Source organism: Canis lupus, chromosome 23, assembly GCF_048164855.1.
Source record: "Canis lupus baileyi chromosome 23, mCanLup2.hap1, whole genome shotgun sequence".
In the NCBI taxonomy this organism is placed as follows: Eukaryota; Metazoa; Chordata; class Mammalia; order Carnivora; family Canidae; genus Canis; species Canis lupus.
This window is the reverse complement of record NC_132860.1, coordinates 3,225,875-3,253,831: the sequence shown is the minus strand read 5'-3', so window position 1 is coordinate 3,253,831 and position 27,957 is coordinate 3,225,875. Positions and strand designations below refer to the sequence as shown.

Below are 27,957 nucleotides of genomic sequence, written 5' to 3'. Positions count from 1 at the left end.
GCAGGGACATTCAGAAGCAGAGACAACAGGGCTTGGCTTCTCCACAAAGGGCAGAGAGTTCCAGAGAAGGAAAAGTTGAAGATTAATCTAAGCTATTTATCCTGGAAGACGGAAAGCATGGCAATGCCATCAGTGAAATGGGTAAGTGGATGAGTTTGGTTTGGGGTTTATAATAGAACAAATAAAGTACAGGCAGATCTTTCCTGATCTCAGGCAGCTTTCAGCTCGCTGGATCACAATTGTCTCATCTATAAAATAGGCATCATCACTCATGTTGTGATTATCTCACCGGGTTCCTGGGAAAATCAGGCGGAGTCATGAGTGTGGCTGTACTTTTTTAAACTGTCAAATCCATTCCCAAGTGAGGGATCAATATAACCATTCAGATCCCCTATTGCACACAGAGACAACTCTATGTAAGTCAGCTTGGGGCTTCCCACACAGGAAACAACACCTTGACCTGTAAGGAGAGTTGCTTGGTAAAGAATATCAAGGAAATTTTCTCTAAATATCACATTTTTATATCTGACCTAGCAGATATTTTAACTGCCAAAGTGTTTTGGATTGAATTAAATTCATTTAGGGTTTTGAACAAAAAGGTTTTTCAAAATGAAAAAAGGAGAACAAAACAATGAATTGTTATGGAAGCCTGAAAAGTCTCCATTTCCTGCAGTTGGCTCACAAGTGTGACTTCAGCCGTCACTGAGCAGCTCATGGTATGAACGAGGCCAGGCACCAAAAGGGGTCTGGAATGTGAAAGTGAATTAAATTTAGCAACAAAAATGGTACAAAACCATATTTACCAAACTGTCAGGGGAATTTGGTATGTCTACACATCTAAGTGTCATGTGTGTGTGTCTTTGTAGAGTTGGCAATTGGCTCCCATGGGTTCCTGGGAACCCCGAGATTAGTAAGAGAATTGAGAGAGCTCCTTCTGAGAGGATGTGATTTTGGCACCTGCTTTCTGCTGGAAATGGAAACAGCTGAGAGAGAAAGGGGCATGTAAGGAGATGCTATTCATCAGACATCTGGTTAGTATATGGAGGCTCTTTATTTGTCTAAAGTCTAATTACAATATTACATACATGACCTTTTCTTTGCCCAGTATGTATGTATGAAGGTATGTATATATGGATGGATGGATGGATGGATGAATGGATGGTTTTAATTCATTTTTTGTTTATTTATATGCAGACTTTCTTCTAGAAGAAATTAAGGAAGTTTAAAAATTAGTATTAAGGGTAAAGTTAATAGATGAGAACATTGGAACAAAAGGAAAGTGTTAAGGACCTAATGTTTGTGTCCCCCTCAAATTCATATGCTGAAAGCTAATCCCCAATGTGGTAGTATTTGGAGGTGGCAACTTTGAGAGGTCGTTATGTCTTGAGGATGGGGCCTTCATGAGTGGGATTAGTGTCCTTATAAGAAGAGCACCAAGCTAGCCTGAAGCTAGCTTGGCGTCTTTCTACCCTATGAGAATACAAGGAGAAATTGGCAATCTGTATCCTGAAAAGGTTTTCTTACAAACCCAACTATTCTAGTCTCAAGAACTCCAGTCTCCAGAACTGTGAGCAAGACATTTCTGTTGTTAATAAGCCACCCAGACTCTGGTTAATGTGTTCTAGCAGCCTGAGCTAAGACAATGAGAGAAAACAAATAATAAATCTGGGGATAGTACTAAAACCAAACCATATACTCTTTTTAAGAGTTGCCAGTTGGCTTTAGATTTCTTGGTAGCCAAAGGAAACATGAGCGCATGCTCAATGTCCCTGGGTATTCAGGAGGCACACAGCTACTTCCAGTAAGACTCAACCCAAGTTTCTGCTATAGACCCTCATCAAGGCAACGCCTCAGAATACAGTGGACCTCTTCATCATAAATATCACAGAAAGTCCCATCTGGTTGTCTTTATGATAATTTTCCTCAATGAATGAGAAGCAGTTTCCTAACACTGAGGTAACACACAGCTTGGTGTGTATAAAGATCATTGTTGAGTGAATTGACGAAATTGGAATTTGTTATACAGGAAAAAGTACTGTATCAAAGTAAATTTCTTGAAGTTGAGAACCATGGTTATGTAAGAGAATGTTTTTATCCTTATGAAATATACACTGAAGTACGGAGGAGTAAAAGGACATGATATAAACAAACTAGGCTCATCTGGGGGTACAGAAAGCATAAATGATAAAGCAAATGGGGGCAAAAATGTTAACACTCAGTGAATTTGGTATTCCAAGGGTATTTGGATGTGCAATGTGCTAATCGTACATTTCTACACGTTTGAAATTATTTTCAAATAAGACTTTTTTAAAAAAGTGATTAATTTTCATTGGAATTCAAATGCAAATCTCACTTAAAAAGAAGTATGAAACTCAAATTAACTGACAATAATTTTATGAGATAGAAGTACCTGAAATGATAATGACTTAATGAAAGCTCCATCAGTAGAAGAAAGACCTATCCTGAGAAGAGAGTTTTCCTAGGTCCACACTTGTAGGGTAGCCATCTTGATCAATGGGGAAAACATTTGGTCAAACTTGTGTAACGCTACAACATAATTCTCTTAAATCAGAGTCCAAGGTGAAACATCTGTCCCATAGTCAAAAGACCAGCATTCTCATTTAGTCTTTCCTCCTGGTGATAAGCAATGATGTCAAACATGCATGTGAAAAATTTGAAATGTTCAATGTGAGGGACAGAGGAAAAGTACATGCAATAGTGTATTTTAGAAAGTTATGGAAGTAATAAATACATTTTGGTTTATAAGTAAAGATGACTACTTTTCTCTCCTTGATCTGTTTGCTTAATTCAGTCAAGACTACATATGACGAAATATAAAACAGCTGCAAAAACTTCCAAACATAGTAATGACCTTACTTAGTGTTTAAATGAAAATTTTAATTGTTACAAAAGTGGTACACTTACAATGCTGACAATTTAGAACACAAAACCAAAATTAAAACCACTCGTAATTTTATTCAAGTATTGTGTTCAAATATTTATTCAAGAATTTGCATGCATATTTACAAAAATGGAATAATACTGTTCTGAAATTTGCCTTTTGTGATCTTGATAGAAATTATTTTGTATAAAATTTTATTTTTTAAACAGTTGGATGTGATTCTTAACAGTCTATTACTATTCATTTTATCTAGCGTATATTATTGGTACTGCTTGTATGTGTAGAAAGAAACTCATAAGATAATATAACTATTTAGTAAATTCTAGAAATTTCATATATAATGTAATTTAGGGGGAAAAATTCTTGCTGAATTAGTCAAATCAACCATGAGGAAAGCCAGTAAACTATAATTAATCAATTTAACTTCTGTGCTTCTGTTTAAACAAAATAGTTGATGGTTATGGGATTTTACCTTCAATTTTTTTTTTTCCTCCAATAAAACTTAAGTAATAGCAATGCTGGAGCAATTAGAGGCAATTCATTTTTTCTTGTGAAAACTTTTCCAGTGAACAGGAACTCCAGCTTTCAGTTTGCTTCCCCATCTGGTTTTTAGGTGAATTTAAAAATTAGAAGGAGATGGCAAATAGGAAACAAAAACATAAATGGTGAGAATGAAATCCTAAAAGTTTAATGAGTTCCCCGATTCCAGAATGCCTGGTTAACACCATAATGTAAATATACGGGGCGAAGCCAGAAGGATTTCAAAGTAATCTATTATTTCTATCAGGGTTCTTAAATATTTTATCCATGGAGGATTAGGAAAAGAAAACAGTAAAACCCCTTTTCAGTAAGGAAATAATTGCTACCTTCTCATACAACCCGCCTGTCCTTCAAGGCCAACCAGGCATTTACTATTACAGTCATTTAAGGTAAAATAGGCTGTTTACTTTACAAGGGAGCCAAGTTGGAAGAAAGCAAGTTGTGGGAATGTTTCTACAACACATTTTCATGCAATTTGGAAATAAAATGTATTCAGGAGTCAAAGATTAGCCTAGGCTGAAGGGGAAACAAAAGGAAATTATTCTGTCCAGGGACAGAATGATGTGATTTTATTTTGGAGACAAATAATATCCCTGATTAAGCGCCCTTCTTGTTTTGAAAATCCTTGAGACAACTTTAGTGTTTACAGAATTCCTAATCCAGTGTTCTTATTCCGATCTGCTGAAGCTGTTCCTCAAAATAATCAGACTCTCGTGTTTTAGATGGGAAAAAAGCCAGTAAAAGGCAATATTTTGAATGAATTGTATTGTCTTGGTGTTTCCACTTCTTTCCAATCACATTTCCTGTTAAATTTTATATCCTCAACATCACAAGGCCTGCCGTCAGTCTGCTGCTGCCCTATAGCCTGGTTCTCTGTATGTGTGGGTGTGTGTACCTATGTGTATATGTATAGATAGATATACACATACTGGGGACCTCAGGGTGCCAAACTCATGCTAAGGGACAAAGAGAAGAGATAGTTTAATCAGAAACCTCATACCTGCTAAAATTCTGATTAGCTAATGAGTCCTTTCAGAAAATAATATGCCTTGATCAACTCAAGTCCTTAAAGAACTTTAGTCTCTAAGACAAGGAGAGATACTCCTTGTCCCAGGGACCTTCCTATGAACTAAGAAGGTAGCCATACTTCATCCATGGGAAAAACTAGATCCAAATAAGGTCTTTATTTTGGAGTCCTGTTAACAACTGATGGTATCCTGAAACCTAAATGGTGACTATGGACTATTTCTTTAATTTCATAATTGAAAAATCCAAGTTCCAGAGAGATTTATTGCAGTGCCCAAGATCAGTGAAAGAGTATGTGCCAGACTGGGTTTAGAAATAAGTTCTTTGGGGATCCCTGGGTGGCGCAGCGGTTTGGCGCCTGCCTTTGGCCCAGGGCACGATCCTGGAGACCTGGGATCGAGTCCCACGTCGGGCTCCCGGTGCATGGAGCCTGCTTCTCCCTCTGCCTGTGTCTCTGCCTCTCTCTCTCTCTCTCTCTCTCTCTCTCTCTGTGTGTGTGTGTGTGACTATCATAAATAAAAATTAAAAAAAAAAAGAAATAAGTTCTTTGGTTCCCCTACCAAACATATTTTCCATAATATCCTGCTCCTAAATTGGGAATTTCTAATAAGATTACAAAATATAGTGAATAGCCATAGAGAATTAGGAGACTTTAACATAAGATACGTTACAAATATCTGGAACTCAGCCTTCACATTTTTTTCAATCATCCTTAGACTAAAAACATTCTAATTGTTCTGGAAAATATGTATCAACCTTAAATATAACTATCTCCTCCAAGGCTAATTTGTCCATTGGATTTGCTGTATAATCTGGTTTAATTTGGTATTATGTAGTATTTGAAACAGTTAATTTAGAATGTTATCCTGATCAATTGCTTGTATATATTTGCCTGATTGCTGGTTCTTTTTTATCCAGAGATATTAGCATGAAAAATAAAGGCAACTATATGAATAATTTAGGCAAAGACATTTTTGAGTTTATAATAATATAGAATATTGTAGGAGAAAACTTGGTGCTATCTGATAAAGCAAATCAATTTCCATTTCCTGTGTAGATTTAATACAGATCTTTTTTTAAGGATTTTATTTATTTATTCATGAGAGACACAGAGAGAGAGGCAGAGACACAGGCAGAGGGAGAAGCAGGCTCCATGCAGGGAGCCTGATGTGGGACTCAATCCCGGGACCCCAAGATCATGCCCTGGGCCAAAGGCAGGCTCTAAACCACTGAGCCACCCAGGGATCCCCTTAATATAGATATTTTAAGGAAGGATAATACATTATTTTCCCTCCCTAATTTTTATGTGTTTTACCAATGACATTTAATAATGATAAAGGAAATCATGAAGGAAGAAAGAATGGCAAGGAGGGAGGGATGGAGGGAGGAAAGCTGCCTATAATCCGTAACTTGAATACAGTAACTGTCTTCAATTTTATATTCTCTTCTTTATACAAGTTGTTTCAGAATTGTGGACATAAATAAATAATATTTTGATTCCATAGCAAACAACAAACATTTTGTCATGGATATAGGCATGTTACATGTTTTGTAGTAACTTAACGACTACGATGTCTGGTGGCTGTTTATAGCTCATTAAATTGAAGAACATGTGTCACCTAAACCACTGTACTATTAGGGATTTTATTGTTTTCCAAACTTTGCTAATGTAAATAATGCTATAACAAATATATTCTAGCAAGTGTCATTTGCTCTTACATAGGCTATACATTTCCAGGACATTAAAAAACTGGCCCATAAATATGCAGTTTTGTGGCTCCTAATACATAGATCAAATTACTTTGAAGAGACATTGTGCTGATTGTTAATAAGGTAGGTTATTCTTAAAATTCTTTAAAAATGACATAGATTGTAATTTTAGGGGTACATTATACTTATGATTACATGACTTACTGATTATTCTTTACTTTCCACAGATAAATAATTAGAAGAAAAGTAGGTCATATCTTTCAAATCTTTTAATTCCCAAAGTTCTCTTTACACTGGATATGGACATGGTGAAAGGAATAGGGCAAAAATGCAAGGATATCTTTACTAAACATTCAGACTGAGCATGACATTTTATTTTTATTTATTTTTATTTTTTATTTTTTTGCAAAATGTAGAATGAGAAACGAAGCCTATGGACTTAACATGGCCTAAATTGATCTGATGTGCCAATAATAGTCACACAGGAGCAGTTTGAGTTTGACTGTATCTTTGTCTAAATACAGCAAACGGGAGAATTAACTCAAATGAAACGTATAGAAAAATTACCTGCAGTGTCTGAATGTCTTAGGTGAGGTCTTATTCTTAGTACCTGACATCCAAATAGTTTTCTCTACCCTTGTATATATTGCAACATTGGGTATCTATGAAATCATCATATTTCTAAACTGCATTGTAAAAATAAAAAAAAAATTTAGTCTCCATTCCACTAACCATAGCCATTATATAATTAGAGATCCAGGAATTGTGATTATGGGATCATATATCTTCAATGTAATTTAACCATGGAAAACTTGAAAATATTACATTGATACTTACAAACTTTTAGATTTTAGTTGTGGGGTTTGAAGAAACTATATATGAGAATATCTAAAAATGTTTATTAAATTTCTGATTTTCAGTTGTAGTAAAGAAGAAAAGTTTATGAAAGTGGCATTTCAGACACACTAACAGATATCTTCAATTTAACAACCAGACTGAAATTTAACTTCAGAGTTAGCAATTTTGCAAGAAATCTACTTAAAAAGAAACTAAGCTAAAAGATCTTTCTGATTATGTTAGCAAATTCACTAAATCTAGAAAAATAGTTGGCCTCATTTCGCTTCCCAATTTTCATGAATGCAAGCATAATTTTCTTAAATGCATGAGAAAAGACAAAAGAGACATGTACACAAATACAAGAAAACAGAATTGTTAAGAGTCATTGACATCATTCTTAATCTAAAAAAAAAAAATCCAACAAAATACAATTCTAAACTATCTTTGAAATAATTCAGTCAGCACAATGTATCTAGTGTTTGAGTTGGAGAACTATCCTCTTTATATGTGCTTTTTAAAAATACTTTGGAAATACAAAGGAAAGTTAGAGAATTCTTGGGAAATAGCCAGCTACTTTCCATTATATATTTATTTGCCTCTGAGAATTCTTATCCAAAACTGTATCTATTTTCCAAAAATGAATTCTTCATTAGTTGATTTCTAACTTAGGCTACCCCTTCTTTTCCCCCAACCCAATATCCAAAGGTAATTTTACATTTGACTGTCTTCCTATGCCTGATTTTTAAACATAAAAGCATGCTAATTATTATAAGTAACAGTAATTGAAGATTTACTATGACAGGCATTTTGCTTCACACGCTACACATATTTTCTCATTTTACAACAGTCCTATGACAGAGGCTGTTATCTTCCTGTGTTAATTAGGAAAATGACATGAAGAAGTGTCTTGTTCAGTGTCATAGAAATAGTAAGTAGTGAATTTGCAATTTGACTCAGATCTGTAGCACTTCAAAGTTCTAAAGATGCTTTAATGCATGATATTGCCTTCTGATTGTATCTTTGGTAAAAGAGTAGGGTAGCTGAATATTAACCTGTGTGGAAGGATAGAGTTTTTAATGAGTTAAATTGCAAAGATTTGGGGATTCTTTTAGCATTATGAAAACATATTAATTTGTTTCTGGATATGATCAATTTAATGGAAAACATCTAAACAGACGTTGCTGATAGACAAAATTGAAGAAAGTGATTTGTATTCCTTTGAGAGGCCCAGGAGTCTCTGGCTAGAGCCAGGAGGAAAAAGCTCACAGATAGACAATCTTTAAGACATGTGGTTCAGACTTTAGGTCCATTTCTTAGAATTACACTACAAAGAGACTAGGTATTCAAGACAGAGAGGAGAGCAGATGTGTAATAGGTTCCTTTTGGCTCCCAATCCAGGGAAAATGAGCCACAGTTGACTACTCCAGCTGGAGCTTCTGGGTGGTCTCAAAAGGTAGAACCAAACAGGGAGCTTCCTAATCCAGTCTGGAGGTCCCACATGTGCAAAGGAAGAAAGTGTTGAGAGTGTTCATAGTAAACACTGCACTCCTACATTCTTTTTCTGTTGCTTCCAAGGATTTCAAAGGCACTGGTTTCTCATTAAAATGGGGTATATAAAGTGAATGTTAGGAATAACAAGAATATTGGTACCATCCATTAGTTGGTCAAAAAGCAAGGGTTTCTCTACCCAATATATGCTTTAAAATGAATGTATAGTGAATGACTACTACATACCAGCCACTATTATTGATCTACCTTTTCATGTAATACTTCTTTCAAGCTCTGAGGTAAATAATAGAATCCCTGTATTACAGAAGGAAATGTGGGTTGCCTCCAAGACCATATAGCTTGAATACAAGAAAGCCAGGTTTCCTAAATCATCCTGAATCTTCATGCAGCATGCTGACTTCCTGTCCCAGACTAGTATTGCCCTTTGTGGCACCAAAGGACAAAGCTGAACTGTCTGCTTCCATTACACTCATTCTGGCCACTGAGCATCCCTGACCCTTCCCATCAGGCCTCTTTCTCTTCCCATTAACCTTTACTTTCACTCACTTGTTTGGGGGAAAGCACACTATCTTTGTACTGGTTTGCCTTTTGGGCTATGACAACATTCCAGGAAGACTACGGAGAAAACTAAAAGGCCAAGTCAACACACCAGTAAAGATAAGCATTTGCCGTGTGACACACTGAAAGAAAAGCGTATGTTCTCCTGAAACTGTTCATCCCATACATGTTTCTACTGTATTTCAAAGGACTGATGCCTAACTATTTTGGCCTTATTCCATAATTCTGTAAAGAATTTTTAAAACTATTACATCTTGTCTTTTGATTTAAAAAAAATCTTAGTTGAATATGCATTGGGAATTAAGTGAAACACATTAACATTGTTTTATGAAGATAATCCAAAAATTACATCATGCTGTTTGTTTCTACATATGAGTACAATTTTGTGTGAAACTATTTAGGAACTATGGGACATCTGCTTCTGAAGCTTTTCTATCAAATTGCTAAAGCGAGATCCCTTTTATGCAGGTATTGATACATTTATAGGCATTCTATATCCTTCCTTGACAACTTACAGCTATTCTTTTAATTTTTAATGAAAATCAATGTTTTTAAGATTTTCATGATCATCACAGGAAATGCTTCAGTAGAATCACACAATCAAGCGTGTGATGTGATGTATGGCGTGATAATATGGTTCTGTAAATTATCATGTTATTTGCTTCCAGCTGACTGACAAGGGCATGCAAGTGTATACCGTTTCAAAATTAGCTTCACATTTGTCTTCCTACTTCCTCCTTTGGACAACAGAGGATGGTGGTGTTGGTTTCATTACCTCCATTTAAGTGTTGAAGAAATAGAGGTGCAGAAAAGTTAAGCAACTTACCCAATGTCACACAGATGTCGGTGGCAGAGAAATGATGAGTGCCCAGGTGTTCTTGATTCTAAGCTTTTGAATCATTTTCCCAAATCAGGCCTGTGGAGTACTAGCATACTGATAAATAGGAAAAGGCGTTCTGATCAAAACAAATGTTCCAAGACCAAATAAGTTCGGAAAATAATATTCTACATATTTTATTATTGCCTTTAGAATTTCATAGCAGTCATAAGATATTAAAAGATCAGTGAAGTCCTATAACTTAAAATCTGTTTAACTCAGAGTTTCACCAACTTTTTGGTCCATGAACATCTTGCAAGTCCACTAGCATCCCCCAGTACCTAGTTTAGAAAATGTTACACTAGCTGTTTATGTAAGTTTTACTTAGTGTCAGAACTGAAGGTAATTCAAAGACATCACTATACCTTATATATTTTGTTTTTCACAAAGTCAGGAAAATGCTAGAGCTAAGAGTCTAATGAACATTAATTGGGTGATAAAATCTATGATATAGGTACTCTTAAGTAGAAGCATCCATAAAAATATGGATGTCAGTTTACTGAAACCATAAACTAGTTTTTTGAGCACCTCCCCCTGAAAAAAACAAAAACAAACAAAAAAACAAAAAAACAAAGAAATAAGATATATTGAAAGTTCTCTGTGAGCTAGAGAAACATGTTTTATATGTTGCAGTAGGGACACATACTGAGAAAGAATGCAATAATGCGGAGAAATCCAATATATTAACAAATATGTATTAAATATCTATTGAGTACATACTCAAACATACAAATGCTTCCTCATTTACTCTTCCCCGAACTTTATGAAACAGTGTTGTCATTCAATAATCAAGTCAATTAACTAATATGTATTAATTATCTGAAATGTGCTTGTTGACCTATCCCTCAAGGTTTAGTTTAAAAGTCAAGTACATGTTGCCATTTGATAAATATTTAGTGAATGAATGAATATATGCCAAATCACCGTCACCTGGCTCACACGTTATCATTATTCTAAGTTGTAGATCTCAGATGCAAGGCTCTCTGCTTTAGGAAGGTAAAACACCATCATTCTTGTACTCACTTGCTAACAACTTGCTAACTTGCTAACAACTAGCTCTGTAAACTCGATTATGTTATGAGAGTTCTTTGGAAATTTTTTTCTTGTTATTAGTTGTTAGCATGATTTTGTATACAACAGTGGACCAGATAGTTGATATTTAGGTAATAAATTTACCAGCATGGGTTACTACTTTGTGCCCAGCCTAAATGGTTTTTGTCTCTCAATGGCCAATGTCTAGCCACGCTAGTTGTTAAATATTTCCACTATTGCCCTAGGTAGGGGGAAATAGCATTGGAAGAAATGGGACTTGAAATCCCCAGAATCCTAAAATTTTGTGACTCAAGGACCAAGGATCTATTCTTCCTTATTGATTCCTGATGGAATTTATGAAGATGTCACTAGCCAGATGGACATAAATAACAATTTGAGTCAAATTCTAGTCTTAGGAGCCCAGTCATGTAGCTTAAAAGTAAAAGCACATATCCTTAGTGACAATCTGCCATGCATTACTTCTCATCCGAGTCTGAGGCATCTCAAAAAGGTGGTCCCACTTGGCATGATTGCAGAGTTAACGTGAACTCGGAAAATTTAAGCTTTTATGTTTAAAGATCAACGTCAGGCTACATATTATACGCCGCTTGCTTGGAGCTCAAAATGAAGTGACGGTTTTGGCTCTGACATTTGAAAAAAAAAAAAAAAAATTCCCCCGAATTCAACAAAGCCTTGAGATGCCAGAGTCATCTTGTTTCAGTTATCCAATCAATAAATATAACTAGATGTTCTGGGACCAAAGAATCAAAAACATTTGTTGCTATTCCCAAAATAAAAAGCAGTACTCACAGGTGTGCTATGTCAGTTAGAGCCCCTTCAACTAAATTGAAGCCCCATGTTCCCATTGGCCATTCATCATTGGCCGTTCACAGAGGTATCTCCTGAAGATTCTGTAGCTGTTGTGAAGTAATGCTTGCTTTCTGCCAAGATCTCATGAGGACTGAATTACTGTGAGTCATGATTTCCCCAGAACTAGTAGAACTCTTTCTTGTACAACCAGGCTCATATATCTCAATAACAGCTCTGCTGCCAGGGGAAGTACAGGTACATTTTGATACTGAAACATTCCTTGATGTTTGATTTGGCACAAACTGATTCAGACTCTTCCATGGCCTCACTGCATGATTGTTAAATAATTTCCCATTGGAGAAAAACAAAATGGCCATTGGTGCCTTAAACACATACACACACGCACACACATAACCTATTGCTATTACTCTTGAAAGCTTAGCTAGCAAGATTTATGACTTGCATCAGGACATTCCATTTGTTTTAAGACAAGGGGAAACAATGGTTTGTTTGGGCCTACTTCTATGGGCTTTCTCTAACTTGGGTCCAAATATTTGCTGGGGCAAGGCCTTGTTTCTTTTCATTGCTGAGCTCTGGCTCCGCAGGATGTAACCGTGAAGGGACTGCGGTATGTCCTCCCACTCACTTGTGTAATTTGGTTGTTTTAATTACTTATCTAAATGATGGCTCTTCCTGCAGACATCCGTTTGAGTAACTTCCTTCATGACGGCTTCCTCTGTTAGACCAGGCTTCGCTAGCCTTTTCTGCCTTTGCAGCAGTTACAAGTTGTACACACAGGCCACAGAGTCGTTTTTCATAATATGCTTTCTTTTTTCCATTGTTTTCTTCATATCCTTTCTTTCCTTCCAAGTTGAAAATCGTGTGTAGGGCATGTGCTCTGGGGCCAGAATTTCTGCAGTCAAAACTTAGGTTTCATCTACCAGGTCTTTTACCTTGGGGAAGTTCCTGATTTTTCTGTGCTTCATCCTCAAAACAGTGATAATAACAGAATCTACCACACAGGGGTAATAGAATTATTAAATGAGATCACGTCATAAGCTCTTCCATAACACAGTGCCTGGCATGGTAAGTGTTCATGTAGTGTTGTTGCCAACATTGCCTTCTGGAAGTTGGGAGGCACACCTGTCAGTTTCCGAGGCCGCAGGAGAAGGAGAGATGAAATTCAAAATCAAGTCCACCTTAAGTCAAAGTCCAAACTATGTATATAGGTAGATATAATATATGTTCAAAAGACAAACACACACACACACACACACACACACACACATTATAATCAAGCTTTGTATTTTACCTAATTAAATATGGCTGGTTTATAATTAGTGCTAGGTTCCCAAAATTTTACATGATTTTGTATTATCCTCTCAAAAGTTACCCCTATTTATCAACCTGGTAGTCCTGGGACTGTATTTGAATTTAATATAAATATATATTACATAATATAAAAAATATAAATATATACTTTTTTTTTTTTTATTCTTCAAGTCTGCCTACTGAAAATCTTCCTTTGATACTAAGGTAAAGGAAGACAACTTGCCTTGAACTTTATGCTTCTTCCAGGACTTCCTCCATTTCTTTCTTCACAGGAGACAACTGACAGATTATACACAAAGTCAGATAATAGTGATGAGGGCTAAGTAAATCCTCACAAGCACCCTATGATCCCTATGTTAGCAATATGGAAAGCAATACCTAGTAAGGCTAACCAGTTTGTCCAAAAATCCATAGCCAATGTAGTTAAGGTAGGAACCCGCAACTATGATGCCAAAGCTGAAGCTCTGAATTATTAAATTATTGTTTCCCAAAACATTAAAATCCTAGAAGAGACGATTTTTAGTACTGCCCATAGAGATTTCATTCGGAACCTTGAGGTTTAGTGTATCCATAGGAGTTCATGTGTACATGCAGGTGTCAGAATGTTACTGTGTGAGCGTAGCACTGCTCACCCCTGCTCTTCTCAGTGACCCATCTCTCCATTTGTAATACGTCCCCACGGTTACAGGTGAAAGAGTCGTACCACACCTCTGATCTCTCTCTCCAACCAAGAACCAGATTACTTATTTAGAATTAGAAAAGAAACTAAAAAATTATAAACAATAAAAAGATGGCATGTATCATAAATATCAAAAACATTATAAATATAACATATTTTTATTGTCATCTGCCTGGTATTATAAAATATATTTCCTATATATCTTAGCCTATATACTCTATGGATGTTTCTTCATATGACAATATCTTTTGTAATATTTTCTGAAGAGAGAATAGAAAGATAAGTTAACCTTTCTTCTATCATGGTTGATAATTTATTACTGATAATTCAATGTAAGTTTTTAAGATGCCTGTCGAGTTTGGAAAAAAAATCAGCAATATTCTTTTAAGTATTTTCTCACATGTAGATCGTGAGATTTTGTGGCAGTTTAAATTTTCTTATTCAGTGAATGACGTTAAAATTTTTAAATTAGTGATAGTCTTTAATTAGTGTGTTCTAGATGTTTTCATTATAACAAAATGAAAACAGTAGTTTTTTTATGTTGCTTTTATTCATGTTAGTATTTCATTTCAAATCAGAGAGGTATTCATTTATTTTTCTTATTCATATGATTCATTCCACCTTATTATCTTAATTTTCCATCAAAATAATAGTCTATTCATTACTTATATTCAAAATGTATATTTTCTTAATAAATTATTGCTTTGGATATACTGAGAAAAAAATTATCACATATATTTCTCAATATCAGAATAATTTTTACAGATTGCATACAATAAGCTATGAAAAATAATTTCATTCTATCACATGCTAGTAATTTTATATGCTACATTATTAAGAATACTCCTTGTAGGAGAAACCGTCCTTTCGGACTAGACATTATTAAGAGCTGAACATGTGGCATTAAATATTATATCTGATAATTGTGAAATCATTCCTCGGACTAGATCTAGGTTCCTTTCATTTCAAACCTTGTTTCTCCTCCACTCTCTGCATACTTCCATCATCCAGGGTCACTGGGAAAGTTCACATCATGATATGGCAACTGGCCCCACCTCGTTCACTCTCAACTACCGAGTGACATGATCTTTTGAGAGTTAGGATTATTCCTGAGTCATACTACACTGAGATAGCTAGCAATTACTAAAGTATATACGGGGATGACTGCAAGCCACATAAACATAACCTTTAAACCCAAACTGAATATATCCTTGAGCCAATTTCCCACTAGATGGAACCCAAAGATATCCATAGCCACTGCAGCACCCCCAGACAAAGATCAAGAGACTGGAAGTGAGAATGGAAAGAGACAATGGCCTTAAGCACTGGTGCTGAAAAAATATCCTATGTTGTCTGTGTTCAGTGATAGTCCTTAAAGTTTAGCCCCATCAGTGTCACAGCCAATCCATCTCTGCTCATACCTGTACTCTCTATCCTGCCTCCTATCTAGATGCTTCATGCCACACAAAACTCAGTGCTGTGACTCTCTCTGAACACACTTCCCAATACAACTTACCCCCCCCCCTTTTCCTCACCTGAATTTCCTGAGCCTTCTTCCTTCCTTTGACTCTCCCTTGTGCCCTAAGATCTTTCTATTCAAAGTGTGGTGAGTTAACCAATAGCCATAGGAGACCTTTAAAAATTCAGAATCTTAGGTCCCATGCCAAATCTACTAGTTTGAATCTTTTTTTTTAACAAGATCTCCAGGAGCACTTCCTACACTTTTTGGGTTTGAGAAGCATGTCCTAGAGGATACCCCCCCCCCAATTCCATAGAGATGGAAAGAACACTTGTTTTACTCTAAAGAGAATTTTTCTCATTGCTACCTCCATGTCCAATCAAACCCAGGTGCTTAATACCACCCTTTCACAAAGACTGTCCCCACTTCTCAGACTCCAGGTAGGGTGGACTGACCTTCGTTCTAATACTTGTTCCTTCTTCTAGACATCAAATCTGTTATCATCATTTAGTGAATCAGCAGGCAGTTTGTCTCAGTCTTGGAGGATTGTCTGTACTACTAATTGCTTCCACAGATACATTTAAACATGTAAGGGTCCAGCACTAATATCACATTTCTTTTTTTATCCTTCATCTCATGATTGTCCACATTTTGATGATTTGCAAAGCTGTTGACCTCATGTTTCTACTCAACCTAAGCCACATAAGTATTATTAATTATTTCAAGTAAATGTTGTTGTCTCCCCAGTTAGTTTTATGTATTTTGAAGGAATGATGTGGATGATGCATTTGAGCCTGGGGTAGTACTTGACACATTATAGCTTTCAATTAAGCCTTCTGGTTTAATAAGGGAACAATTAGATATTTCCCTGATGACTGAGGAACATTCAGGGTTCCAGAATTAACACTTTGAATTATAGTTCTTATTGAATATGATAAAGAACCGAATGTTTTATTAGCATGATTATCATCAAATGTGCATTTCTTGCCACCATGTGTCTCACACATTTTTACTGGAAAGAATGGAGTTTAATCATTGTTTTATATTGGAATTTAATCCAGAAAATTTAGTGTAATGGAAATGGCATGGAATCAGAGGTGCTGTTTACCAGTCCCTGAACAGTCATCTATGAGCTGTGTGACTTAAGTTAATAACCCTCATTCTCCCTGTTTCCTTGAACAGTAACAATACCAACCTCATGAGGTTATTATGACATTTAATGAGATAAAGTATATGGGAAAAAAATGTAAGATCTCATACAAAACCTTAACGTATTTTTCCTCAATTTATCATTCTAAATTATGATCTTTGATACTGAGATTTATATCATTTTTCTTGTAAGTACGGTGGCATTTACTATTACTTTCAAAAATAAATAACAACCAAAAAAGTTTTAAGTTTGGAATTAGGCCATAGCTATATAGCTACTTGTACTTTCCACCCTTTAAGTGAACCATGGAAATTTCAAAATTAACAAGGGAATTTTGTGCAATGACTCAGATGATTAAGAAAGACATTAAAATTCTTTTAAAAAATAGAGGTAGGGTGTGAGCCTTTTTCACTTTGTTCTTTGAAGAAAGAGGTGTGTTGCTTGAGATTGGGAATCATGATGAGGTAATGCTTACTTTCAATTAGCCCTAGGCTTCTGGACTTTCCCAATAAAGTTTATCAAAAGCTGTATGCAGGAATTCTAGAAGTTGGACAGTAGAAACAGGCAGAGAAAGAAAAGAAAGAGCAATGGACAGAATCTGTCCTGCCAAAATTCATATATTGAAATCCTAATCCCCAATGTGTCAGTATTAGGAAATAGGGCCTTTGAGAAGTGATTAAATCCTCAAGGTGAGGAGTAGGGCCCCCATGAATGTGATTTGTGCTCTTATAAAAGCAATCCCAGAGATCTTTTCACCCTTTTTGCCATATGAGGACCATTAATGAAATGTGAGTGAGAGAGATACCCACCAAGGCAGAAGCTCTAAGGTATGGCGGCAGGATCTTGGCCACATCATGGGTTTTTGTTTGTTTGTTTGTTTTGTTTTGTTTTTCTACCAGGTTTACAGGTATTGGCTTCTTTGTCAGCCTACCTACCACAGGAGTATGACAACAACATGGAAGCCACACTCCTAGGTATCCCACAGCGGTAATAGAGCAGGATGCAGAAATAAACTAATGTCTTTAAACCACTTGGATTTGGGAATTATTGCATAAGTCAGGGTTCTCTAGAGAAACAACCAACATGATATATATGAAGAGATTTATTTTAAGGGATTGACTCATGTAATTATGGAGGCTGGCAATTCCAAAATCTAAAAGGTAGGCTGGTAGGTTGGAAATTCAGCTAAGAGTTGATATAAGAATCTTAGATTGAGGGATCCCTGGGTGGCGCAGCGGTTTAGCGCCTGCCTTTGGCCCAGGGCGCGATCCTGGAGACCCGGGATCGAATCCCACGTCAGGCTCCCGGTGCATGGAGCCTGCTTCTCCCTCTGCCTGTGTCTCTGCCTCTCTCTCTCTCTCTCTCTCTCTCTCTCTCTCTCATGAATAAATAAATTAAAAATCTTTTAAAAAAAAAAAAAAAAAAAAAGAATCTTAGATTGAAATTCATCGGCAGGTCAGCAGACAAGAACCTCTAGCAGGATTTTTATAGTAGAGTCTTGAGGCAGAAATCCATCTTCAGAAATTTTCAGTTTTTGCTCTGAAGGCCTTCAGCTGATTGGATGAGATCTGTCATATTATGGAGCACAATTTGCTTTAGAGTCAACTGATTCTACATGTTAATTATGTCCACAACACATCTTCATAACAACATCTAGACTAGTGTTTGACTTAATAACAGGGCATCATAGCCTAGCCAAGTTGACACATGAAATTAACCATATTGGTTCTTTTTTACTAGGGAATAATCTAGCTTGGCTTGACTGATACATACATTTGTTGAGAAAAAAAAAAAAAAAACCTTAGAAGTTATAAAACAATATTTAAAAATAACAATTACTCCTATTTTACCATAAGATCTACTATACATATTTCATTGTACTTTATTCCAGTCATTTTCCTGTACATTAAGAAAAATTTTCCCATACATTTAAGAAAACTTTGTCAAAAGCATGTTATATACCTGAATAGTTTATATGAATAGAAAGAAACCAGTATTTTATGACTTTTGCTAACATCCAAAGTATTAACTAATAAAAATGAACATTTCACTAAATATATACATATCATTTGTACAATCAATATTTATTTATACGTTAGGCTTTTCTAATATTTAGCCATTAACTACAAATTCAAACACCCTTAATCATAAAAATTGCAAATTAAATATACTAGAATATTTGAAATGTTTTAATCATCTATATTTTCAGAAAAAAAGTTCTCACTGGTTATTTTTATAATTGAAAACCCAACCATCACACTTTTAAAATTTTATTTATTTATTTATTTATTTATTTATTTATTTATGAGAGACACAGAGAGAGAGACAGTCTCCATGCAGGGAGGCCGATGCAGGACTCCATCCCGGGACCCTGGGGTCACAACCTGAACCGAAGGCAGATGCCCAACCACTGAGCCACCCAGGCATTCCCCCAACCAACACACTTTAATTATGTTGAAACCATTTAAAAGTGCTAAATATGAATTCTATTTACGGCCCCCCCTTTTTGCTCTAATTCTGATTTCTTATTCTCCTAAGAGCCATAATTTCACTTCCCCAACCTAAGAGGGGATTGAATTTGAGGCAGAGGATGACAAGTGAAGATTTCTAATAGAGCCCAAGTCTTGAGTATTTCAAGAAGATCCTACCTATACTCATTATCCAACTAAGCTGGTCTTTGTTTTAGATCTTGACTGTTGTATAAAGGCTTAGAATTATTAGCTCTGACCAAGGCTATAGCATTGGATTTGCATGGGTTGGTGGGGAATGCACAAGTTTTATTATCATCATCAGGCTGACTCGTTATGAGCAGCTTGTTAGGACAGCTTTGTGAAGGTCTCCTTTGCAAGTATTTGTTCTCAGTTTCTTCATTTTTTAAAATATATCAGATATAAATAAGCCTTTTTTGGTGCAACTGCTCACTCTGAATGGGTCCAGTGCAGTTCAATGAAATCTAAAGGCATTTTTTTCTTTAGAAAAAAATAAATAAAAGCATTTCTTAATTATTTCACTGAAATTACAAGTTTTCTCCCATATCCACCAGTAAGACTTAGAATGTTATGTCATAAGCATTTTGTCCATAGCTATAAACAATTTTGAAACATAAGTGTCATGAACAAAACAAATGAGCAAAGGGGAAAAAAGAGCAAGAGACAAACCAAGAAAGAGACTCTTAATTACAGAGAACACACTTGAGGGAGGTATGGGGGGGGGCGGTAAATAGGCGATGGGGATTAAGGAGGGCCCTTGCTGTGATGGCACTGGGGGGTGTATGGAAGCATTGAATCACTATACTGTAAGCATGAAACTAATATTACACTGCATGTTCACTAACTGGAATTTAAATAAGAACTTAAAAAATACTAAAATATAAACAAGTTACTGATTGTCATCATTGATTAAAATTGATACATGGCAACACTATAGGATTTAAAAAGTGCTACATTTTTCAAATGGAAAGCAGCAGTATAAAGATGTCTTATTAAGGATACAAATTAAAATATTATTGGGATAAAAATTAAAAAATAAAATGTTATGGGAATGGTAAAGGAAAAAAATAGATCAATCACAAAGGCATATAGATTATTATATAAGAGGTGGATTATTCAATAAATGGTATTGGGACAAACGTCTGGATATCTGGGAACAGATGAGCAAATTGTATTTCTACTTCATGGTTTATATCAAAATAAGTCCTAGAAAGTATGAAATTAAATACATTTTTAAAATAAAGCAATAAAAGTGCTAAGAGATATATTATTGAACATTTGTACAATCTCTGGCAGGACATTACTTCGCAAGTGTTCTATATCTAACACCAAGTGTGGAAACCACAAAGAAGAATATTAATGTATTCAACATAAAAATTTATAAAAACTTAAGCATGTCTAAAAATAATCTTTAAAAGTTAAAGGCATAGTCTTCAAAAGTGTCAAGATTCTGAAATATGGGAACTGTGGCAGACAAGAGGAGACCAAAGAGACACCTAAGTATAATGTGGGATCCTGGAATAAAAAACACATGTGTTGAAAATGGATAAAATCCAGATAAATTCTGTACTTCAATGAATAGGAGTACACCTAAATTTGTTTCTTGTTTTTTTTTTTTTTTTTAATCATTGTTCTATAGTTATGTAAGACATGAACACAAGGGAAGTTGAGTTTGGGTAGATACAGTAGTTTTCTGGATTATTTTTGCAACTTACCTTAAAAGAAAAAGTTGGGGGAAAAAATTAAAGGCCAATGACAAAGTGGAAAAATTATTTTAAAATGAGTCATGAGAGACATATATTTAATGTGCAAAAAGTCTCCTTCAAATCTATATAAAAAAGGAATTCCCTAATAGAGAAATGATTCATTGACACTAAAGGACCAATCATAGAAAAAAATATAAATGGATAATAGATATATTAAAATATTCAATCTCATTAATCAAATGTCATTATAAAATTCTATTTTCACCCATAAAAGTACAGATTTAAAAATATTTTAATACCCAGTTTTAGTAAGGATGTGGGTAAATATGAAATCCTACGTTCTGCTAATGAAAGAAATGAATATCATCTTTTTTAGTTCATTTTGGAATTACGTAGGCAAGCTTTCATCGTCTCAGTGCTTTATACTAAAGCAATAATCACTGAGGTGCACAAACCTGTAGCCGCAGTAGTGAGGTATTGATAATAAGAGCAACAATCAGAAATAGCTTCTGAGTTAAAACAGATAAAATCATGATTGAATCATATTATCATGATCAAACCGAAGTTCCAAAAAGTTCACTGACTTGCTCAAGGCCACCCAACTAGGAAAGAATCTCTGCTCTGATTTGAATCCTAATTATTTCTCCAAGTCCTTTTTCTCCGCTGCTGGTTTAGAGAATTTGGGGGGCGAGTGTGGAATACCAGCATCAGAATGCAGAAAATCAAGTGGTGCAACTCCACCCAGTTGGGGAATCTGGAATTCCTGTCTCAATACATTGTTATGGCAATTCCACAGATGCTGTTCAGCCCTAAGCATGAAGCTCAAGGCAGAGGGTGACCAATGGAAATACCTTCCATTTAAGAATCATGATTTTCCCTTAGAAAGTTTTATTTAAAATGCTATTGACTTAAAACATTACTAACCTGGTCCAAGAAGGTGGACCTCATACTTATCATTTCTTTACTCAACCAATAAATAGTTCATGCAAGTGTACCATGTACTAGACTTTCGTGTTACCATGATAGGTTAGACCCATGATCCCTGCTTCCAGGAAAGTCAAATTATTCCTAGTGTATTTGTCTCTTTGGTTTTCACCTTTTTCCTCTTGCCTTTCTTTCTAATTTCTACTGGTTTGGTTGGTAGATAATTCATTAAATCCTGTTATTTGGGATTTCCACTGTACTCTTACATCCTATTTTATACTTAACTTTCCTTTCTGAACATAATAACCAGGCACATATTTAATTTTTTTTTCCAAAACAGAGGCTGTTCCCTTGGTTAAGATGTCTACCTCATCAATGATTTCTCTTCTTTCCCCAATACAGGTGGACCATTAAAGTTATGCCCCCCACACTAAGAATCTGTAAAGGACACTTACTTTCTCCCTCTATCTGCCCTTCAAACTTGACCAAATATTTTTGGTTTGGGACAATTATGGAGGTTTCCCTTGTAGTCTATTTTTTTAGCTTAATTATTCTTATTTTATGCTTAAATTCCTCATTTTGATTAAAACTGCTGGAAAGCTTATCGCCCTTCTCTTCAAGTCATAATCCACCATCCTGAACCCTCAGTTCTGATTTATTTGCTTTGTGTTTAGAGTTCCTACATCAATATTCCCTCAGATGGGATAGAAGAATGGTATGAATTCTTTGATATCTTGAATATCTTAAGGTATCTCTTTCTTATCCACACAAGTAAACGTTATACTTGGTTTGCAACCATTTCTGCTAGCTCTTCTCTACATGCTACTCCACCATTTTCTAGCTTCCAGTGTGTTGTATGAAAATGAGATGCTGATACGATTTTTATTCTTTATAAGAAAATTATTATTTATCAAAGCCTTTTTCTACCTCCTATCATCACCACTGTGTAAAATTCACTAGGTACTTCTCCATCTTCATTATAGTTACTAATATATTTTGTTGTTGTTTTTCTTCAGTTATTCTTTCCTCCTTTTGAAATTTTAGCATCATTTTAGCATGCTGGGTATCCTGATCTGTTCTCTGAGACTCCTTTCCAAAACAGTATCCAACTCTTGGTATCTTTTACTTGTTTTAAGATATTTATTCCAAGCCCTAGCTAAGGTCTCAACCATGATCCTTTTCTTCTTCTATTTAACTAGGTGCTTTTTTTTTAGTCCCTAAGTCATGTTTATTAACAGAAAAAGATTGGGCTTTTTTTTTTTTTTTTTGTATTTGACTTCTTATAGGTGATCTTTTACATTGAAAAAAAAGTGCTGTTGTCTCTCCTCTAGCAGTACCATTCCTCCGGATGCCAGATATTTTGTGTCTTGGGTTTGTTCTCTGTCTGTCTATCTGTCTCTATTTGCTGAGTTTATTTGCCTGCTCAGTGGAACTCAGGACCAACTGTTCAGGAGCCCCAACTGGCAGCAGTTCCTTGGTAGTAAGCACAAAGTCTCTACATACATGATATGAGCCACACAGCTGACATCAGAAGAAACCCTCCTTGCTTTACTATCTCCAGCCACCAAAGCTGGCGAAAGCTGGCAAATTGCAGTTGGCACCTTCCCAGCTTCAAGAGAGGAGGAGGTTAAAGTCACTTATTTGACTCTGTCACAGCTCTTGATGCTCAAAACATGGTCCTTGGTCCCACAGCAGCGAATCGAAAAGTAAAAAACGTTAAGAGCTGGTTAGTAGAGCTCAGTGATGCCCAATTTGTTTGACAATTACTCCCACCAGTAAGACTGGATTCATGGTTTGAGCGTTGTGTCAGGTCTCAGCACAGACACAGTCCCTTGTCACATTGTATTATGTCTGGGTGAGCCCAATCTGCCTAAAATGATGACTAGTAACATAGCATCCAATTAGTGTAACAGGTCGTATATTTGAGGATCCCGGGATTACATAATTGTCAATAATTGTCATGTTCCACAGATAATTTGTGATTCAGAATTGTGATAATACTTCCTAAGGTCTGTAAGATCACAGATGTGTATCTTATAGTTTTTTGGATAGTGAACAGATTCCTGGGAAGCCAAATTATAAAATTTGTCATTATTCCTGTTAATACATTTCAATTTAAGATCTCAACTCAGATTTTCATCCCCGATTGCCTTCAATATAAAAAGTACAATCTTAATAGGTACAACATGTGTTATGAAATTGAAATTGAGCTGTGAGTCACACAAATAAAGGGTCACATTCTGAAATCAGTGAAGCATCCCCAAATTCATTCACCAAGGCCCCTTTTCCTTCAATCTTATAATTAGGCATTATAGAGCTCTCCCTTGCCCTGCTTTTCCTTAACTATAGAAAGGGCCATATAATGATACATTTTTTTTTCCTTCTGTCTTCCAGTGTTTTAAAAAGTTAATCTGGGATCCTTCTTAATATGTAGAATGTAAATAATCTAATATCTTTCATCCAACAAAGGACATAAAGAGGAAACTTATTGGAATACATTTAAATGTAAGTAATGTATTTGGTAACATGATGCTTGAATTCATTTGGAGCCTTTCATTATAGCTGTAGACAAGTACAATACATCACAAGATGACAAGAGTCCACAATAGGATGATAAGTGTACCAGACAGAGCTTACAAGAAGGCACATTCTTAGTCATCCCTACTCTCACCTCTTCTGAATATGCCCAATCAATATTTATTATGGGATTTAGATTGTTTTGATGATTAGGGAGGGACAACTTCTAAGCTATTTGAAGATAAAAACTAAATAAAACTTAACTTTATCCAAAAACAAAAAGCATTTGAAATTAAACTTGCTGCATCTCTTTGCTTTGCCTCCTTCCATGAAACTGATGTGTAAAAATTTCCTGAGATTTCTCAAGCCACTCTGATCCACCAACTCTTTTATACCATATGACCACAAGAAGACATGCTTTATTGCTAGGTTTCTCTTGGCTAAAAATTATAAAGTGTTTGGATTATTCATAGGGTCCCTTAAACCATGGAACAACTAGTAGCAGCACCCTCTATGCCCTTTGGGGCTCTCAACATCCACTATGCCACAGAACTCTCACTATGTCTCCAGCATTACACCATTTGTAGTCCCTATTTCCCTGAACGTGTCTTGTTGTTCAGGTACAGAAATCACAGCCCCTCTGGCGGGTGGGAAATGAGGGAAAGTAGGAAGGTAGAAACGCAGGTTTGGTCACAGACCCTCTCTCCATGCCTCTCAGGTAAATATTCTCCTTGTTCTTCTGCCATATGGAAACAGGTGCTAGAAGCAAAGCTGAGGTGTGCTTACACAGCCTACACCTTTGTTCTGCTCCTCCATGCCTGATTCTCAGGATCTGCAAACATTCCATGCTCTCAAACTTTGTCTTCCTTCTTTTCTCACTCTCTGCACTCCTTCCGTGCTATTTATTCAAGGGGAGGCCTCAGCCTTTATGTTCTGAAGTACTGAAGGTGGGAAGAGCTATAGAATCTATCGGAGTCTGGATCCTCTTCTTACCTAGGAAGTCCAGAGAGGAAACTTCATTAGCTCAAGTTCACAAAACCGTACGTTGGCTGGCACTATATCCTGGGTCCTCTTTCAGTCAAGTCCTCTTTCTACCACTCTCATGCTTTGTCATAAAGGAAACAAACAAAAAAAAAAAAATGGAAGTTAACATACACCTTGTGATATAAAAATAATTTTTAATTATGATCTTAAAATTTTTAAATTGGGATTTGGGATCTCACTCTCAGCTTCCTACTTCCACTCTCCCACAAGGCTAATGTAGCAGGAGTTAGAAAAAGTGTCCCACTGATCTTCAATATTCATTGCTATTTTGAAGGATTTGACCCATAAGGAAGACATCATTTTTCCAGGAACACTATCCAGTTAGTCTCTTGAACCCAACAAATGTGCTTGAAGGCATACCCCAATGTCAAGTCTGGAGCATTGGATATAGGAACAGTCAACTTGAAAAGGGGTCATTTTCTCTGAGGATTCAACTACTTTTAACAGAAAAGACATTATCTCACAAATAGGAGCTTGTTTCCTGCTTTTTGTTAATAAGAGTAGCCAATGCTAGAATGAAGGCCTTAGGGATGAAAAAAAAAAATGAGTGGAACAGTTCTTTGGCAAAGCTGCCTGAGGGATTTGGCTTCTTGACAGTGAAAATAGGCCTCAACTATATAAATTATGCAGGTTGGGACAGCCTGAGTCTCAGCCTTTCTTGATGGAGTCATGTGGGAAAGAACGTCTAGACATCAGAAATCAAATTATTGCTTTTATAATTCTCTGTTTTAAAAACTGCTAAGAGCAATACCTCCAGTGGACTCTAATGTAGAGCTGTGGAACATCAGTCAAATTGACTTCAGCAGCCATACGAAGCACACATTTTGACAGTTGGAAATGATCAATTATTCCAAATAGCATCACTATTTGGAAAAATACTACTTCTTGCTGATTGAAAAGCACAGTTACTTACAGTTTAAAAAATGCTTTGTAAAAGGAGAAACTCAATAGACAATGAACCTACACCTGCTACGTGTGAGTTCTAGAGTGACAAGCCTTCTCAGAGCCTCCCAGAGAAAAGGAGCCCTCCTTTGAAAGGTTTCTGGTGTCTCAGTTTGTAGTAAAGGAACATTAAAGGAACACAGACCCAAACTATGAGCTATTATCCATTTAAATTGCTTAGCCATAATCAAGAATAATAGTTGAGGTGACTGGCTCAGTCAAAGGAGCATGTTACTCTTAATCTTGGGGTAGTGAGTTCAAACCCCACGTTGGGTATAGAGATTGCTAACAAAAATAAATAAATAAACTTCAATAAAAAAAGTAAAAAATATTATTTTGGGTCTCAGAATTCAAAACTCTGAAACTGGACAAAAAAGAATATAAAATGTGACAAGAATCAGTGTAAAATCATGCATTTTGATTCTAAACAGGAGTTCTTGGATTTTCAGTTTGCTACAAGAGCAATATAACCTTATAATGTAATAAATCCTTAAATTGACCAATGAAATCTTTATTTCTTGCATAGAAGTAAAATTTCTATATCAGAAGTAATATATCCATTTTTATTCCCGAACTTGTCTAAACCATACCTCATGCATTAGGTTGATCTTTTGATTAGGCTCAAACATTTTATGTACATTCTCAATCAATTCCCACAAAACCTATTGGATAACTGTTCTTTTCATTCCCATTTTACAGCTGAAGAACAGAAAGATTGTATTTTGCTTAAATACACATATGGATATAACTTTCTTCAACCATGTGAAGTGATATGATGTGAAAGAAGAAATTGCTTTGTTATATAGAATGAAGATCAGTAGGTAAAAGTATTAGAAGTTCAAATTCTGAATGATGATTCTTAGGCCAATTTGACTTATTAACGAAGAATTATGGACGATCATACAAAATAGTGATATTAGCAAACTTTCTCAACCAGATATTGTTTTTAGTCTCTCAGAAGATTAAAGCCAAAGAGATTCTGGTATTGGACATTTTAATATTAGAGTTTATGAAAAAAAGGGAGAGGAAGATCCTTCCCTTAAAAATAAAATTCATGATACATAAGTCCTAAGCTTTCTGGTGGAAAGAAAACCTTTAGTTGTCTCCTGAAATGTTTCCTGTATATACTGCTTATTTTTAAATACATTGGGATCAGTATCTATACTGAGAATAACAATCTGGAAGAAAATAAAAAACATGATACTTATTAAGTAAATACCCTTCACCTAATCATAGACTTAATCATGTGGTGCAATCCTGAGGAGCAAAGGTTGGTTGAGTCTCTTGCTCAAAGCTTAAGTTAAGGGGATACAGAAAATAGCAGAGTTGGGAGGTACATAGATCTCAGCACTAATTAGGAACCTGAATCCCGAACACTGGCAAGGGAATTTGGAATGAGTTTTTTAAATTATGGGACCAGAAGCAGACAGACACCAAATACTGGAGGTAGTGTTGGAGAGAAGAGTGAGCCCAGGAGTGAGCGAGAAAGTGGATTCAGAGCAAAGAGAAAGCAGAACCGGGCATGACTGTTTTTTTTTTTTTTCTAAGTGGGACTTCTCTGTGCTCAACTACAGGAAAAATCACAGCATGAGTCAGAGAGTTGTGTTGTTTGAGGTATTTTTGTCCAAAATAAGGGAGTGAACCTAAAGCAAGAGATCTGTAGGGGCTTCTATACTGCTGAACCAATAAACTTGCGCTATTTATTTTGCAACCAATTTGAGGCTTTACAAGAGATATAAATGTGACTCAACCTCCTTTGCTCACTCCATTCCTTATTCCTGTATGTGTGTGTGTATGTAAAATATATAATTCTAGATATATATGGAATAAAAGAGATATCCCAAATTTTTTGTCTAAGTTAAATTAAATCCAGACTGAGGTTCATCAACAAGTTGACAAAAAAAAAAAAAAAAA

General features: G+C 35.7%; 1 long non-coding RNA gene across 1 annotated transcript; it reads left to right on the top strand.

Annotated features, from left to right (window-relative positions):
* Positions 1–27,888, top strand: LOC140615370 (uncharacterized). Its single transcript, XR_012016041.1, has 4 exons — positions 1–141; positions 867–1,031; positions 23,935–24,045; positions 26,743–27,888. It is a non-coding gene; the product is annotated as an uncharacterized lncRNA (long non-coding RNA).
* Positions 27,889–27,957: the final 69 nt, after the last annotated feature.